The 16,917-nt window shown below is 39.8% G+C and overlaps 1 protein-coding gene across 2 annotated transcripts in view; it reads right to left on the minus strand.

Annotated features, from left to right (window-relative positions):
• znf438 (zinc finger protein 438) overlaps positions 1-16,917 on the minus strand; it is a 45,668-nt gene that overhangs the window by 15,751 nt on the left and 13,000 nt on the right. For both annotated transcript variants that reach the window (XM_086065620.1, XM_086065619.1), the window contains exons 2-4: positions 15,799-15,894; positions 14,265-14,384; positions 12,940-13,016 (exon numbers count right to left, since the gene is read on the minus strand). The gene's annotated coding sequence lies outside the window, so the exon portion shown is untranslated. The remainder of the gene's footprint in view (positions 1-12,939; positions 13,017-14,264; positions 14,385-15,798; positions 15,895-16,917) is intronic.

Here is a 16,917-nt window from a genome sequence, read left to right on the forward strand (position 1 = left end):
GGAGGCACAAGATAAAACCAAGGGTGGTCAATTTTTTCACAAATCATATTTATCACGTACTACTGTCAAACAGAGATGGCAACTTTATCGTCACCTCACAGATACATTCTGGATATTTTGTCAGAAACATTTACATCTCAGTCAAAATTAAAACACGGCATCAGACTCCAAACAACACTAACATTTTTGTTGAACAGTTTCTAATTACAAAATCATGACAGCTTTTTTTTTTTTTTTTTTACTTCAGTTTTTAACACGTTTTACGATTATTACCACTAAAATCAATTAATCATCACAATCATCTCAGGGCGCAGCCATTTTGAGATTCTACTGCCCTCTGCTGTCGACTGGAATTGACGTAAAAGTGCCCTCGGGCTCACATCGCTCACCAGTTAACTGTTTTAGCTACAAAAACGAATGATTGATACTGCACCCAAAAGTGTGCCAACATCACAATTGACTGATCTGTCAGTGTGCATTTTTGGGATGCCTGATGATCTTTTTTGTTTGATAAGCTGACTGAATCTATTTTCCCTGACACAGGTTGGACCTTTCTTCAGTCACAAGACAAATAGAGGAATTTCATCCTCCAAAACTGCGGCTGCTGACAACTACCCTTCTCTTCCTCAAACAGGCTTATGTGGCAAGACTTGAGCGCGTGCATAGGTGATAGGAAGTTTCGTTTCCGTCCAGTGTTCCTCCTTGTTGCTACATTTTACAGTCTCTCGTTCACTTTTAGACTGGAGTTCTATATAAAACATTTTGCTTTACTGCAAATAAAAAGTGAGGGTTTGTTAGAAATACTTCTGTGAGGATCATAGTACATACAGCAAGTTTGCAAAAACAATATTGTTAAGGCAACATTGCATGATTTATATTGTGGTACACATGCAGATAAAACTGTAGTTCTGAGATAAATTCATATAAAAGTTGCGCAAAATGACTCATTTTCAGTGAATTCACATCACACATAATGCAGTTTTCTGCATCTAGAGAGCTTGTAAAGAGTTATACGAGTATTTATTTTAGTATTACTAAATCCAGAATATTACTGTTGATAAGTATACACTTGAAATGCCGTTTTGGTTTTAACGTTTAACGTTGACAATCTGTCATTTTTATGCCTAAGACACGTTTTTTAAATTTACAAACACGAATGATGAATGATATTGTTCAAATTTCTCATCAGCCCACAACCCTCGCATCTTGTTTCAACAGTTTCCATGCTGGCCGCCCTGGCGCTCCGTCTCCCCAGCCAGAGTACACTGTCATTCCCAGAGTATGGTCCTCTGAATAAGCGAATAGCATATTGCAAATACGCTGCTACTTTCAACAGCTTCCATGCTGGTCCTGTATTCTGCTCGGACACTCTGTCTCCCCAGTCGGAGCAGCCAGAGTCCACTACGCCATTCCCAGAGTATGACGCTCTGACTAACCCAACAGCACATTCCAACTGCGCTCTGAGTTTCCGAACAGTCCGGAGTGTAGCAGAGCGTTTCTCAATGCAACCAATGGGGTCTGTTTCGAATAACTTCACAGAGACACATTGCTTGGATGATTAAAAATAAATTCAGAGTTGAGAAATGGATAAAGCAAATAAAAAGGTGAAAGCACAATCAAAATACAACCATAAAAAGCGCACTGACCCTAATCGGATTTGAAATCCCTTCCCTTTCTACCCACTACATTCAATTCCTTGTGCACACTAAATTCATATGCAGCAATATTTCTGCAGCCTGTAGCACCAGAATAAAAGAGACAAACGCATCCATCACATGGTGAGGTTATTGTGCCAGTCTGTGTGAGTTGATGATAGAACACTAACTCTCCGAAATAAACCGTTTATTATCTATCATTTGCCACGAGAGAAATGAGAACAATGTGGTGTGGCTTACACTCAGTGTTGGCCCGGCAAGATCGAACTACGTCCTTGGAGTGACATTATTTATTGAAATGAGTTAAAATATGTATAGTGAATGCATTATGAACAGAGCTTCTGTTGAAGCAATGTTGGCTGTAACTCGGCTTAACATTGGCTTGCTCGTCCCTTGTGAGACGCGGCGGGGATAACAGAGGAAAGGGTCTGAACGGTTTAATTGACCCCTTTCATGAATGGAAGGGATTTCCTTTTGATGGCCTATTTTAATGTATAGACAATTTATGGCAGCTCCTTGAACAGAGATTCTGATCTTAATTACTTTGTTAATTAACTGAGATTCACAGGAGAAGCCTTGGGTCTATCCGTAGTCTCTCTGCATTGCTGAGAGGACTCCTCAAGAATCTCTCACATCCTCTTTCCCATTTTTAAAAGCACCAATCGTGCACTTGTGACTCTGATTTGCAAGTCTGCCTTTGCTGAAGGTGGGATTTTTTTTCTTTCAAATGTCAGAAAACCCCAGAGAGCTCCAGCTATCCGTTTTCAATGCCAGAGGAAAGCGGAGCAGAACCTGGCTTTCTTTCCCTACCTACGTACGTCCAAACAGTAGACTTGAATCACGTGGATGCATTCCACAGATTTATGTTTATTGTTTTCCAATGAAAGATTTAGAGAGGAAGGTGATGAAATGGCTCTCTCAATCCCGGTGCCTCGGCTTTGATGTATGGATTGAACATGCACCTAATCCAAATTAAATGCACACTGTTAAAATAATGCAAATCGTCAATCACAGTTTTGCTTTCGACGCTCAAGTATTGTCTGATCACAAGATTGCAATATATTCAAACAGGTTGGGTGGAACATGAACAATAAGCAGGCGTATTGGCACCCAAGCTTGCTTGAGAAGAACAAGCTAAAAGTGAGGAGAAGCAAGGTCCAGCTGAGGCAGCTGCTTGCGATTACTCTCACCCCCCCCCCCCCCCTCTGGCAGGAAATGAGCAATCATTTAGTACTGACAGGTACATGCTGAACCACTGCTATCTCTTCTCTGAACCAACCAAATAATGGATTACAGCAGTTTAGTATTAACCTTAAGCCTCTCACGTATCAAAGCTAGGTTCGTCGGTTTATATCTTTTCAGGTGCAAGAGTGTGTTTTTCTGAGCAGGGATCATTATAAAGTGATGTGGCCCTTAAACGATAGATGGACCCACTCTTGTATCCACAGCTAAATAAGAATCCATGTCTACAAGTGTGATACAGGATCAAAGAGAACAGAAAAACAGCTCTTTTTAAATCCGACTCAAATGTAAGGTGCTTTTCTGGTTGTGAAAAGCAATAATTTAGAGGTCTCTGGCGAGTTGCGGAGGGCTTAGTGGGTCCAGCTGGATGTGGAGCGTAGCTGTGGACCTACCTTAATGCACTGCCAAGTAACACGACCAGTTCCCTGAGGTGGCAGTAGAAATTAGGGCCCGGTGCTGACTCCAATATTTGGCAGAATTCCAAGAACTGGCCAATAATAATCGGCCAATTAAATACAAAAATATGATGAATAAAAACATATTTTTTCATCCCCTACAACAATGAAGATATAAATGACAGGCAGAAGATTTGACTGCTTTGTTATGTTTTTGGTTTTTACAGGACGTACAGTATTTAACTTCACAACAGATAGGAAAAAATGTAAAATTTACAGATTTTTTTGGGGGGGGGGGTGCTGCTGTTTGAATGTCAGTATCTTTATCTGATGCTTTAATGTGTTAATGGCAAAAACAACACACAAAAAATAATAACAATTCTGCCGATTAGGCCCAATGAGAAATACCAGATTTAAACTATTACTTTTTGTAGTCTTCTATAATTTGATGCAAGTTAAGTCAAAGCCGATTATTGGTTGTCAGTGATATTTTTTCAGCATCGTACAACAGTTCTTAACCTTTTTTTGCGCCACGTTTAGATATATATTGAACAGACTCGCACAGAAACAAATGATTAAAAATATAACTCACCATTATACAGAATGAGTATATGGATTTTCATTATTCATAGATATCATTTTTTTACCATTCCACCAAGATGACGGCCACTTGTCATGTTGATACAATAAGGTGAAAGCAGTCAAGTCGGTGAGAAAATGGGCAGTCTGTAACAAGGGCAATCAGACCAAGGTGTGTTCATATTCAAATTTCACATATTAATTATCATTTACACCCTATTTAGTATTTGATGTGCTGTCCATGTTTTCACACCAACCGTTTTAACTGTATTACAATAGAGTGAGTAGTTTACATTAAATTTTCTGGCGTTATAGAAAACTTTTGATATTCCCTTCAAGATACTGTCAGAGCGATGTTCACCGCGACATTTCCAGAGTTAAGTGAATCGCACTTATAGGAAGGTATGCTATGGTTTCTTACTTATCATAGTACAGTTTGGAAGAATAAACCCTAACTCTCGCTTCTGTTTCCTTTCTTGCTCATTTACACCAGATGGCTAAGTAGAATGACATTGTACAATGGTGACACAACCTATGAATTCAACCAAAAAAAAAAGAGGAAGGCAACATGCTATAGTCAGTTTTATGTGTGGATAAACACAAATGACTTTGAATCATTACTCCTTTTTTCTTCATTTGTTCTTATTCCATTACTGGAAGGATTCTGTTTCGCGGAGTACTGTTGTGGTTTGTACCCCCCATGGGAGGGTGCCCAACATATATGTTGCATACCAAACTGCACAAAATTGAACCGTACACGTTTGTAGAACTAAAATAAGGCTGAACAATTGTCCACGTGCATACGTAACCAGCACAAAGGGAAGCTACGCTTAGTCTGTCTGCACACCATGATGTAATTTTGAGCGGTGAATTAGAATTGTATGTTATTGCGATACTATCACAAATGCAATTAATCATGCAACGCTAATCTAAAATGTCCACGTAAAGGAACTTGTAAACAATCAGCGAGCTCTGTTTAGTCTCTGACAGTCCTCTACAAACATCTCTGTTGTGCAGCCCCAGATGTCTCATTACTGCAAAACAAGCAGCGAGATGAGCAACACAGAAACCACCGGCCCTCAACGATGCCTCTTTTTCAATTAGACAAGATTATCCCGGCCAGAGTGGGTCTTCCTGTGCAGTGATATGCTAGCTTGCCACACACGGGATGGCCAAGTGTCATTGTCAAGATAAATTTAGTGAGTGGCGGAATTAAAGGTGATTGCGCGAGGGGAGTTGTAGCCCCACATGAGTGCACAACAAGCTTTAATAGCAGGGGGTTGCTCTGGCATCTATAAACTTTACAACCTATGAGAATACATAGGCAGAGACACAGTTACACACTTACTGTGTCTCGCTACATCTCATAAATTAAAGCGATAGCATCCCACAATTCCTTACGATATATAGTAGCTCTACTTGGCGGGCATTAATCAAATCATAAACCGAAGCAACGGGAATTTCTGCATTCGCTAAAGCAGGCAGACACACTTAAAAGACCAATGGAATAACCACTGCCCTCGTACCATTTCCTGCATCACCTTTATGAGAAAAACAACAACACAATCATTTCTTACAGATCTGAAACATGATCAGCTTGTTGTGCAACCAAAGAAGGCTCGTCTTGAAATAGAAAATGCAGCTGCAAAACAGTGAAGCTCGCTGCCTGACGCTAACGCCGCATAACTTTCCAGAGAGTCTGTGCCATCGCTGGAGCAACTCCACTGACCATGGGCGTCTGTGGTTAAATTGTGCTAGTCTACAGGTCCGGAGGAGGAAGGCAGGCTCCACGACTGCTGACACGGAGCACCCTTGCAAGGGGGAACGACTGAGTAATGGCAGGGTAACGTGATCCAGGGCTCGGAGGGAGTGGGAGCAAGCGTGACGCCTAAATCATAGCTGTGGGAAGGAGAACGGGAGACGCGCAAAATGTGTTTGCAAAGACGGATATGTAGGAAGATGAGAGGCTGAGGAGACAAAGGGTGGAGTAACGAAATAAATTAGCAGGGGGGCAGTATATTTTGGAACGAGGGATGCGAGGGAACGCCTCTCTGCTGCCATTCATGAATGTACCGCACCTCTTGAAGTGGGAGGACCCTCAGAGGAACGACAGGGTGTGGCTTGGGTTTCATATTTTATAAGACTGTCTCTGACAGAATACAAATGTACGGGGTCCAAAATGAGTTACATTTTAAACTGGTTTCTAGAGCCAATGTGATTAAGGTCATCGCCTGCTAACGTGGGGACACCGGTTCGAGACCATTAACGCCAACAACAACGTTTTGTGTATGTGTGTGTAAAAGACAAATAATGGTTTGTCTCGTCTTCATAAAATTGAAAAATTGGGCTGTAATTTACTTGTTGAATGGGACATAAGCTAGGCTTAAAAAAGCGCCACCAATATAATTACTGTAAAGTTCATCATATCGTTTTCCTTAAAACACCAGTCTAATAAGACATAGCTGAGAAGCAATATTCACCCGACTATTACTGAGCCACAAACTCATTTTTCCACCCACCATATGGTCTTCATTCATTATTCAGACTCGAGATGTGCTTTCCTTGTTCTTCAACCATCCCGCTCATGACATATTTGGGCAGCACTTACCCGACAGGACACGTATAAACAGACTTGTGTAAAAGAAAAAATATGTTTTATAACGGCCAACTTCAACAGTTTTTGGGCAAATAGATGAGAGAAAGGGCGTCCAAACTTCTTCACACAACAATTTTATGTAATTGGCGACTTCCGGCCGCGACACAGCAGACGCGTCCACGTAAGAACTATCCTTGAGAACTGCACTGTCGCCAATATAAACAACTAGTTTAAAGCGGAAAAACTGTCAAGCACCACCAACTCTTCCCTGCGACGAGAGAGGAGCGCACGAGGTCGGCTACAGATTAGCAGTTAGCACCAAGCTAGGTTGCTACAGCTTGAGGGGTCTGGGAGTTGGCCCATCTTGTGTCCTGGAGTGACTCCAAGCCAATTGCTCTTCAGTTGTGAGGACAAATTTTTTTCATTTAGTTTTTTTTTTTTTTGGGCTGCAACAATAATGACAAAAGAACAAAATGAAAGCATACAACACTAAGCACACAACTGCATTGCAAGTTACAAGACAGGATTTTGTCAACAAGCAACAAGATTTTTGAGCAACATCAGCTTTTTGTTGAATAATTTTCTACTGATAGTTTCTTCAAAGCATTGTGATGAGTGGCGCCTGGAAGAAAAGCAAGAGTGTGCGCGTTACAGCAATATGATCATAATTATGATTGAGCGGAAACGTTAGACAAGCATCTAAGTTTCCTTTGCCTCCTTCCACCCTCCTCATCTCGCCACACGAGAAACCGCGGTGGAACTGCTCGTAAGCCAAAGTCAACATCGCAACCATCTGTACGGCATGGATTTTGTTTACGCAAGGTGCCATGTTTACATGCCAAGCCCTTACTCGTATTCGGAGGGATGAAAAATACGACGATGTTTCTCTTCCCTTACAGCCACTGTATGGCGACGCACCCTTAGAAGTGTGAGCAATTTGCCACAGTGAGCGTGATAAACGAGGCTGTCACAGTCCGACTGTGACCGACTCCTCCAAAGAGCTGAGAGCTGCACTGGGCCTGCGAAAACTCTTCAAAACGTGTCAGCTAACCAATTTTCCAAGTGAGCAGTAAGCCGCTCGGAAATGAGCTATAAAGTTAGAACCTAATTGTACGCATACTTTACAAATTATGATTTGCTTAACCAACTTACATTACATACAAGAAATGCACGCCGTACAGAGTTACAAGGCCTTTAAGGAAGACAGTTGCCAAGCATTTGTAAGTATGTGAACCAGCCCCATGGAATACATATTTGGTCATTCATTTTCTATACTGTGTAGCCAACCATCAATCAACCCACAAGGCACGGAGCTCCAGAACCATTCGTACTCATATTCAAACAGTCCTTGGTTAACCTAACATACAGCGCTCAACATGAAAGAGCACGCTTCCTCTGAAAAGTCAGCGTTGTATCCTTTTCTCAAGGAAGAAAATAGCTTCCATATTGTTAATGATGGTTAGACACTAATTGAATTCTGGCGATTTGTTTTTCTTTGATACACTTTCATTGGAGTGTACTCATTTTTGGAAAAAATATGAATTTGTTTAATTGTGCACATTGAGAAATCTCATTTGCAATCAATGGCTCACATTTGTGGGAGTACAGTGTTTTGTAATATTTGTTGCAGTAACATATAATTTCCTAAATAAAGTACCGGACCAAAACTTGGAGCACATGGCTCAAATCTAATCTGGAAAAAGACAGGATTCCTTGTGGTTTGTGGCTCTACTCTGAGCAAAATGCTCTGCAGATCTCGGTTAGACCTGGATTTGATTTTTTACGATAGTGAATGTGGGCTTACTTAGTGTCTTCAATGAATGGAAGATTCTGTAGTGAGTTTTTTTTACGTATTTTAAGTTTTTCTTAACTCCATCAGTATCATAAACATTCTTGATTCCTGTCATTATCAAAGTGTGGTAAGAGTAGCACGTTTTTTATAATAGTAGGCAGAATCAATGCCTAAATACAGTTCAGTTGTATTAAACTTTTTAGAACAACACATTTGCAATTAATCAAATTTTTAACAGTCTTAACAGTCTTAATGTTCAAACTATGCTGACAAACCATAAAGGCAAACTAGCATAGTGCTAGCTAGGGTGAGGCTCGTAGCAACGTTGGCCAAGGTATGTACGTACCGCACGGATACTCGAGGTAAAAGGAAGTTAATAACTTGCGTCAATGCACCGGTCGGTGTGTGCTTCTCCGATACGATTGAATGAGATAAGTGAATATAGGTTTTTAAACATATGATCAATATAAAGTGATATACAAGTGCACTCTTTTTACATTGTAATCAAATTGGATTTTGTATTTGTTGGATTATGATGTGTCTTTCGGCAAAATTACATTGAGTAACCCATTTGAGTTGATTCGGTAGCTATTGTCAATAAGAATAGCGAATGTGAACTTTTGATGCTAATATTAAGTCATATTAAAACTCCCAGCCATTTTTACTGACGCAACCCCCTTCGCTCCTTGCTGTTTTACTGGATTTTGACTGATTTTGGAAGGCCCACAGATTAATATTGTGTTCTATTACTATAAAAACATTATTTACCAAACAAAAGATTAGTCTCTTCTTTCATCTGGACAAAAAAAAATTGTATCTGTTTCCGTTTTGCAGCAATTAGCATTAGAATATAGCTAATTTTCATAATTATTCAAAAACCTGTTGAAAACACTGGGGGAAAAGAGCTTGTTGCAACATTGCCCTGGTAGATCTCTTATACTCTGCTGCCACCTGCTGGCCGTTTTTTTGTAATAACTACCATTGCTTTAAGCTACCTCTTCGTGTCAGAGGCTGAATCAAAGCTCTAGCAAAAACTAAAAATGTGTTTTTGGGACCAATGGCAATATTTAAAATAGAACGTTTTTATACGCTTTGGGGAGCAAATGAGTTAATGACATAAGTGTTATATTCAGCAACAGGTGGGATGTCCTTGTGCACCAGTTTACTTATGCTTCAATTTATTTATAAATAAGACTCAAACAAGGCACGACTTGCATTTTTAGGATCAGAAAACGATATACACTTTGAAAAGCTCAACTGCAGTAGATTGACATGAGACCCCACCGCCAGAGCTCAACAGGAAAAAAAAATTAGTAGGGGCAAGTGAAGGGTAAATGCACGCTACCCTTTTGGGGGCGACACGCGATGACAGCTAGACATTGAAATGGCAACAGCTCAGAAAAAAATTGCAGGTCTGAAGGGGTGCGAAATGAAAACTTCCTGCAGGAGTTGCAGCATGTGGGATTCGCTGACCTTTACAGCTCGTTATAATGTGACAAAACCTGGCTTCCTGGCAGTGGTGAAAATAATATTTTGTACCTGGAAAGGAAAACCAAAACCCCCCTCTGGAATATACACCACAGTGAGAGCTATTTCCAGTTTCAGTATGTTGGCTCGGCTTAGAGGGGAATTTCTCCTTCACTCCTCCTCCCCGCAACACATTTTCAATTTATCACAGCCGATCATTAACATCCCGGATGCTTTTCAACTATACACTACAAGCGCTCTCACAAAATAAATAGGCTTAATCCTTGCAGGAATTGGAAACTAAATATTTTTATTTTTTTTTCTTTCTGATTGTGAGAAACATCCACGCTGACATACTGCAAGCTCACAGTTGCCAACCGCGGCTGATGGGGCAGAAAGCTTCCAGGCACCAATCGATTAGGAAACTGATACAGCAGATGGCTTGTTTCAAAAAAATAATTTGTTTTGCATATTCATCTGGGAAAGAGCCAACGCAAAATGCAGACACTCCCAAAAGGCAAACTTAGAAGGTGATGGGACAAATGTTCTGTCTGTTACATCAACTATGGGCCAAGCAAGTCAACAACATGACATAGCACTCAGAAACATGACAATTTGACAAGCAGCCAAGTCAGTACTTTTGGATGCAGATGAATCTGAATGACTTGAATTCTTCACACGAAAAATCTCAGTCTACTCACTATCTCCAATTTTAGCTGTTGGGCATTGGACATTTCTGGTTAAGTTAATTATTTCACAAAATATATAAATTAGCATACAGGGACAGAAAACAGCCACAATTTGGTAAATACATTTGAAAAAATCACTGGTCACTCCAAACGTTGGTGTTATCAATTAATTGACCATGTTCAAGTATTGCAATGTTAACTCATTCATTCCCAGCCATTTTCACTGAAGCAACCCCCTTCGCTCCCGGCTGTTTTATTGGATTTTGACTGATTTTGCAAGGCCCACAGAATATTGTGTTCTATTGCTATTCAAATATGGAACTAGGGCTGGGCGATATAAATGGTATACTGTTTTCAATATAAGATTTTGACTCAACAGTCTTACCGCGGTAGCGCATGTTGATGATGTATCTTCGTCCCAGCATGGCGCACGGCTTGACTCGTCCTCACGGGACAGTCAACTTCCAACATCAACACGGCGCCACCTCGAAATTATATTTAATTGCTCATTAAGGACGCTAAGAAAGTTAATTAGTCTGTCACTGTATGATAGACACAAGTCTGCAGCGTTAGCAACGAGCCACTCACGGGAGCGTAAACAAATGACAGCGTTCGGCGAGCCAAACTGCAGCTGCATTCAAATGCAGTCGGAGATTTCAAACTCAAGACAGGAAAAAGTCAATCAATGCATTAACCGTTAATAACTGCAAATACCTAAACAATCTAAGCTTTCCATCCATCTTTAAAAGCTGGCATACATAAAGCACTGTTTTGTTTCGTTTTTTTACTTAATTACAATCAATGGTCCAATTAGTCACTTTTGCTTAGCTTTTAGTTCTTGGTATGTCAATGAATCAAAAATCAAGAATAAACATTCTGTTTTATATCATTCTTATAACATTTACCATCAAAAATAGGAGCATCTTTACTATAGTCCCTTTTAAACAGGCATTAAACAAAACATTGAACAGGAAATCTGAGTCATAGTATAGCAGTTTTATTTTATTTTCATCAGTTACCCGAGTTTACATATTATACCCCCTGCAATGTGCTAACATGCTCCTGGTTGGGAAACACTGCATTGGACGACCTCATCCAAAGTAATGTTGACGAGGCAAGCTCAGAGCTGCCTCCTCTTCATTGAACAAACTAATGTTCAAAAAAGCAAAGCCTTTCCTCCTCCCCAATTTATTTTAAAGTAATATAAAATAATTGACTTGTTGTAGTGCAGACAAATCTTGTTAAGAGTAAAATATTTTGCAGCATTTCATCAGAAAAAGTATATTTGTATCTATTTCCGTTTTTGCAGCAATTAGCATTAGAATATAGCTAAGTTCCATCATTATTCACAAACCTGTTGAAAATGCTGGGAAAAAGAGCTTGTTGTAACATGGCCCTGGCTGATCTCGTATACTCTGCTGTTACCTGCTGGCCGTTTTTTTGTAATAACTACCATTGCTTTAAGCGACCTCTTCATGCCAGAGGCTGAATAAAAGACCTTTGTATGCTCTAGCATAATAATAAAAACATAATTAAAATAGAACGTATTTAGAGATTACACTCGGACTCTAATTTGAAGCCAAATCTGGCGGTCAGAATCCTGATCTTACAGCCAAATTGGACAAATGACAGTTAATCACTCAAAATAACTTGCTGTTATTATAGGATATTCAATAAAAGAAGTAATGTCATATAACAGTACTACACCACATTTCCGCATTTCTCTCGCTCTTCCTATCCTACCAACATAATGAATTCTCCATCAGAGCACTCTTCATTAAAATGACATGCACGTTCGCCAAATTGAGAGGCAGAGAAATTTTCACTTAACGTCAGTTGATTCTGCGACTTAATTGTCGGGTGAATAAATGCATTAGCTTGCTAAAATACGCATTAGGTGAGCAGGATTAATGCTGAACATTTGCAAAGAAGTTAAAATAATCATCCAAACGAGGTAGAGCAGGCACATCCAAAGTCCAGCCCATGGGTCATTTCCAGACCTTTAAAAAAAAAAAATTTTTTTTTAAACCAACCCGACCACTATACACTATTTTGTTTCAGGTATAATTTGGACAGACGTGAGGCCATCATCATTTGATAGTTTTTGTAAGCATACTGTATCACTCGCTTGCCGATTGACATTGGAACAGCATTTCAAAATTGCCCGCCTGGCAAGACGTTTTTTCTGTCCCTGACTGCAGTTCAGCACCATTTAGAGAAGCTTTATGGCAGTCACACTGCTACAACCTGCAATGCAATGTAAGCTTCAGGTTGTGAAGTGTCAAGAGAAAGCACAACTAACCGTTGACTCTTTGCAAAGAAGCAATGTCTGGTTGCAGATCTTTTTCGTAACAACAGTTTGTTTTTGTTTTCATGAACTAAATATTTTTTGTGGATTTGCATTATTTGCTCCACTTTCTACCTGTGTCAAGGTCCGATTATGAAACATATCGCTTAATTCACAATTGACCAGTCACGTGTGTTATTCTTGAAGTTTGGCGGAAAGATTCACAAAGTCACATACCAGTGTTCCGAAATCTCGGGCCTCACAATCCATCAATGCATCCCGACTCACGGAGGTCACGTTTCCTTAAAGCCTCCCTGTAAAAAAAAAGCGAAAAAACTTATACCTAACATAATTTACCACAAAGCAAATGTGTTCAGAATTTTTGTAACACGAGATGTGTCAACACCATCAGCATTTTAAGTGGGCTGATACAGGAAAAGACTCAAACACTTACTTCACCATACTGTGCCAATAAAAAATCTTTTAAAAAAGTACAATATGAAGACGACCTTGATTAAGGGTATAAAATTCCAAGTACATATAATCTCAGATGCCAGACTACATCAGACAATAAATTCACCAACTCCTGCTCCCACCAAACATTACAGCACTATTAAGTATTTCTATTTCTATTGTGGGTTGTGTTTGTATTAGGGATGTTCCGATTAGTGCCGATTCCAATGTAATCATTTACCTGTGAGATCGGCTGCTACACATTCCGATCACATGGATTAGCTGCACATTTTTAAAGGTGTGTGTTTTGTTCTGATCCAAGTAGTTGACTGCAGTACTGGTACACTAGTGAGTCGTTGCATTATAAAATTCTCCTCGTGAACATCTCGGCAAAAAGTCAACAAGTGCAGAGGCCTTACCTCACTCTTATAATTTTTATGTCTTAGCTACCTGTCCTACTGGGCTACCGTACCTGGTTCTGCCTGGTACTGTAGCCTACCTGGTACATTGCATGTACCTGCCAACGGGGGGGGAAAGTTCAAGGGGTTTTTCATTCGTGTACCTTTAACTGAAAATACTAATTTAAACAAATGTCATTGCCTAGGAATGTTTCCCTAAAAGTTTCAAATATGCAACCAGCAACTGGGATGCTTAATCAAGGAAGTAGCAATGGAGACAAGGACGAGGTCTCTGCACAAGATTCACAGCATCCTTTAAATTGAGATCAATGTCTGCACATCACTTTGGAGGTGGTCTGTGACAATGCTTGAAGCTGGAATCCTAATTTGATGACGTTTGTCTGCGTAGCATCGCCGTAGGGTTAGCACTGGCCTGCTTCCCTTAACTGTACACAAACTAACATATCTTACGACACGGTTCACCAACATGAAAGTTGCTGCATGTGCATATTCACGTCATTTGTATAGTATTGCATGTTGTTGTTTCTTAACTTTGACGGCAAACAGTAGAGGACCTTATGCAGATATTCGAGCTACATGTAAGCTATGGTGACTGACAACAGTGTAAACTAAGCCCAGTTTGGCTTCGTTTCCGTGACTCAAAGCAGCAGGCTCAATGTAACTGTTGAATTAGCTCGAATGATGTCTCACCTGGATCTCCAGAGAACTGGAGGGCTGCACCTTCACTTTATAGACGAGGTCATTTTCGAAAATACTTGGCAAAACCGTCGATTCTCATTTCTGTTTCGTTGCAGCCATTTTGGGCCAAACCTTCAATAAGATCACATGGGGGTGGTAAGTATGCGGGGAGACTATTCCAATCACTTATTCCTCGTTTTAAATCGGCTCATATTCATTTCAGACAGCAAATGTAAAGTTTAAAATATATATATATATATTTTTTAATTATTATTATTATTATTTTCGCTAGTCAAGAACGGTGCTTGGTAGACATGTTTTTCATAAAACACCTCACATGAGAAGAAATGGTACAGCCCGCTTGTTCTGTGAGTCTGCTGTAAATGCTGCCAGAGCTCAGATGCTGACTGAGTAAACTAGCAGTGAGTGTTTTACTCAGTGTAATGCAGCAGTTGTGAAGAGCGAGTAAATAAATAATAATAATAACAGTAATAATCCATAGTGACGTTCATTTGTTTAGAGATAATGATTTTAGAAAGGGTGAATATGAGAAAATGCTCCTATTTTTCTGAGGTAAACTCGTTGAGGACTTGAGAATCATTGCAGCACTTTTACTGTCATTGGTAATAACATAAACTAATATAGTTTTCCATTTTTACCACATTAATGCTCACATAAGCATCACTCAAATAATATGAGTTACAAAAAAACAGATGAGCCATGATTGGTGATTTTGCCACTTGCTGTCGACTGAAAATGACATCACAGTTGCTCGGGGCTCAGGTAACGACCAATCACGGCTCACCTGTTTTGTGACGTTGTTGAACTGTGATTGGCCCCTCGGATTGATTAAAAGCGGGCGGAATTTGCTGCTTAACTCATATTAAACAAAGACAATAGTAATCAAGATGCCGTGTTTACCAATAATATGGTATTGCGCAGTATATACATTCTATTATGATTTCCAACAGCACTTTATTAAATATTTCATTTTATATGTACCTGGTGATGAGATAGTGACGCATGGTGTGCCTTTGTCGCGGAATGCATGTGTACAGTCAATAAATGAAAGCAACGGCTTCGAAAATAACCGCACTCTCTCTTTTTATTTCTAGCCCGTTTCCTCTCTTTGTGTTATAGCCGAGGCGGCATGGGCAAACCACTTCTTCCTTGACAATCACACCGTGTTGTTTTTGGTTCATTGAAAAACAATTTTTTTAAATATTTATTTATATTTTAGTTTTTTTTTTCATCTGCACATTTATGAACTATTTTTCAAATATTTGACATATTTCAGTAATAATTATATACAATTATTGGTACAATTTCCGCGTGCAATATTTGATTTGTATAATAATTCAAGTAAGGACAATAAATGACACTAATGATGAGTTTTTCTTGACATCTAATGAAGCCATAAAAAGACATTTAGATACACGTGAAGGGCTGCACACATTATAACACACACCCTTTTTTTTGCTAGTGTTTCACACTGCGTTGCTTGGTCAGTGAAGCGTGGTGTTGTTAGTTTTACAGTTTGACTCACCTGGGGCTACACACGTCTCCTTCTGTTAACCACCGTCACGGCCTACAGAGGATCGTCTGTGACAGGTGCTCTCTGACTGCGTCACTTTGTTTGTGCCTGTTGATGACAGACGGTCAGAAAGAGAAAAACATGCACAACTTAAGGGTCTTTTTCTTCTTCTTTTTATACATTCACTGTCACAAAGAGGCGGCAGTAGAGTGAAGGATTGAGAAGAGAAAGAGAGGCTCGGTTGCCTCTGTTTCATGCTGATAATGCGCTGTGACTCATATCAATATTTCTCATCTCTCTAAATAGGATATGAAATAGCTTTTTCTGTAGGCCTTGATGAACGACGCAGCTATCGCTTGCCAGCATTTGCCGAGCCCGCTAACTGTAACTCTTGATTAAATCCTCAGAGTATCATTGTGGAAGAGATGTTAAAGCATTTCAAATTATATCCAAAACCATCAGTAGCGCTTGGTTGTATATTGAGCCGCATGGGCCATAGAAGCGCGTTTGAGGTCTTAACCATAGAAAAAGTAGTCGTGTCATCCGACTTTGTGATCAATAAAGGGATCTTTAGCCGAGGTCCAAATAGAATTAAGAATTGCTTTAGGATAATGACATTATCGACCAACGTTCTGGAAAGGCGTTTTAAGCTGTGTCAGGTTAATTCCCATCTATGAAGGTTTGCAGGGAGCCGCTCGGAATCGTATTGGACGGTCGATGTAATGTTCGCAAAGATGGCCAGCGCTATCCTCGGCACAACTGAACATTCTTTTCTGCCACAAAGACATATAAAGTACGGAATCTTGGAAGTGCCAATGTGGAGTAAATATTTTTCACTGGCAAACACGTACGTTGCAACGTATTTACAAATACGCTCCAACATACGTGTAGGCTAAATGCTAAATTTGCATTTTTTTCACTCGTTGTATTTAAAAAATGCTATTTATTAGCATTTGGCCTACATAATACCAATACGTTCATAAATTATGTTTGATTCTGAATTTATACACTCTATTATCATGTCTGAAGTGCATGACGTCTGGCATTCCATAATGTCACGGGGTATGCGCATCGTCAAGTCAACACCCCTTGGCGTTAGCATTTAGCCTAGAAGTAGCCTACAAGTATGTT

Source organism: Leptonotus elevatus, chromosome 21, assembly GCF_054856555.1.
Source record: "Leptonotus elevatus isolate MCC_2025b chromosome 21, RoL_Lele_1.0, whole genome shotgun sequence".
NCBI classification, from domain to species: Eukaryota; Metazoa; Chordata; class Actinopteri; order Syngnathiformes; family Syngnathidae; genus Leptonotus; species Leptonotus elevatus.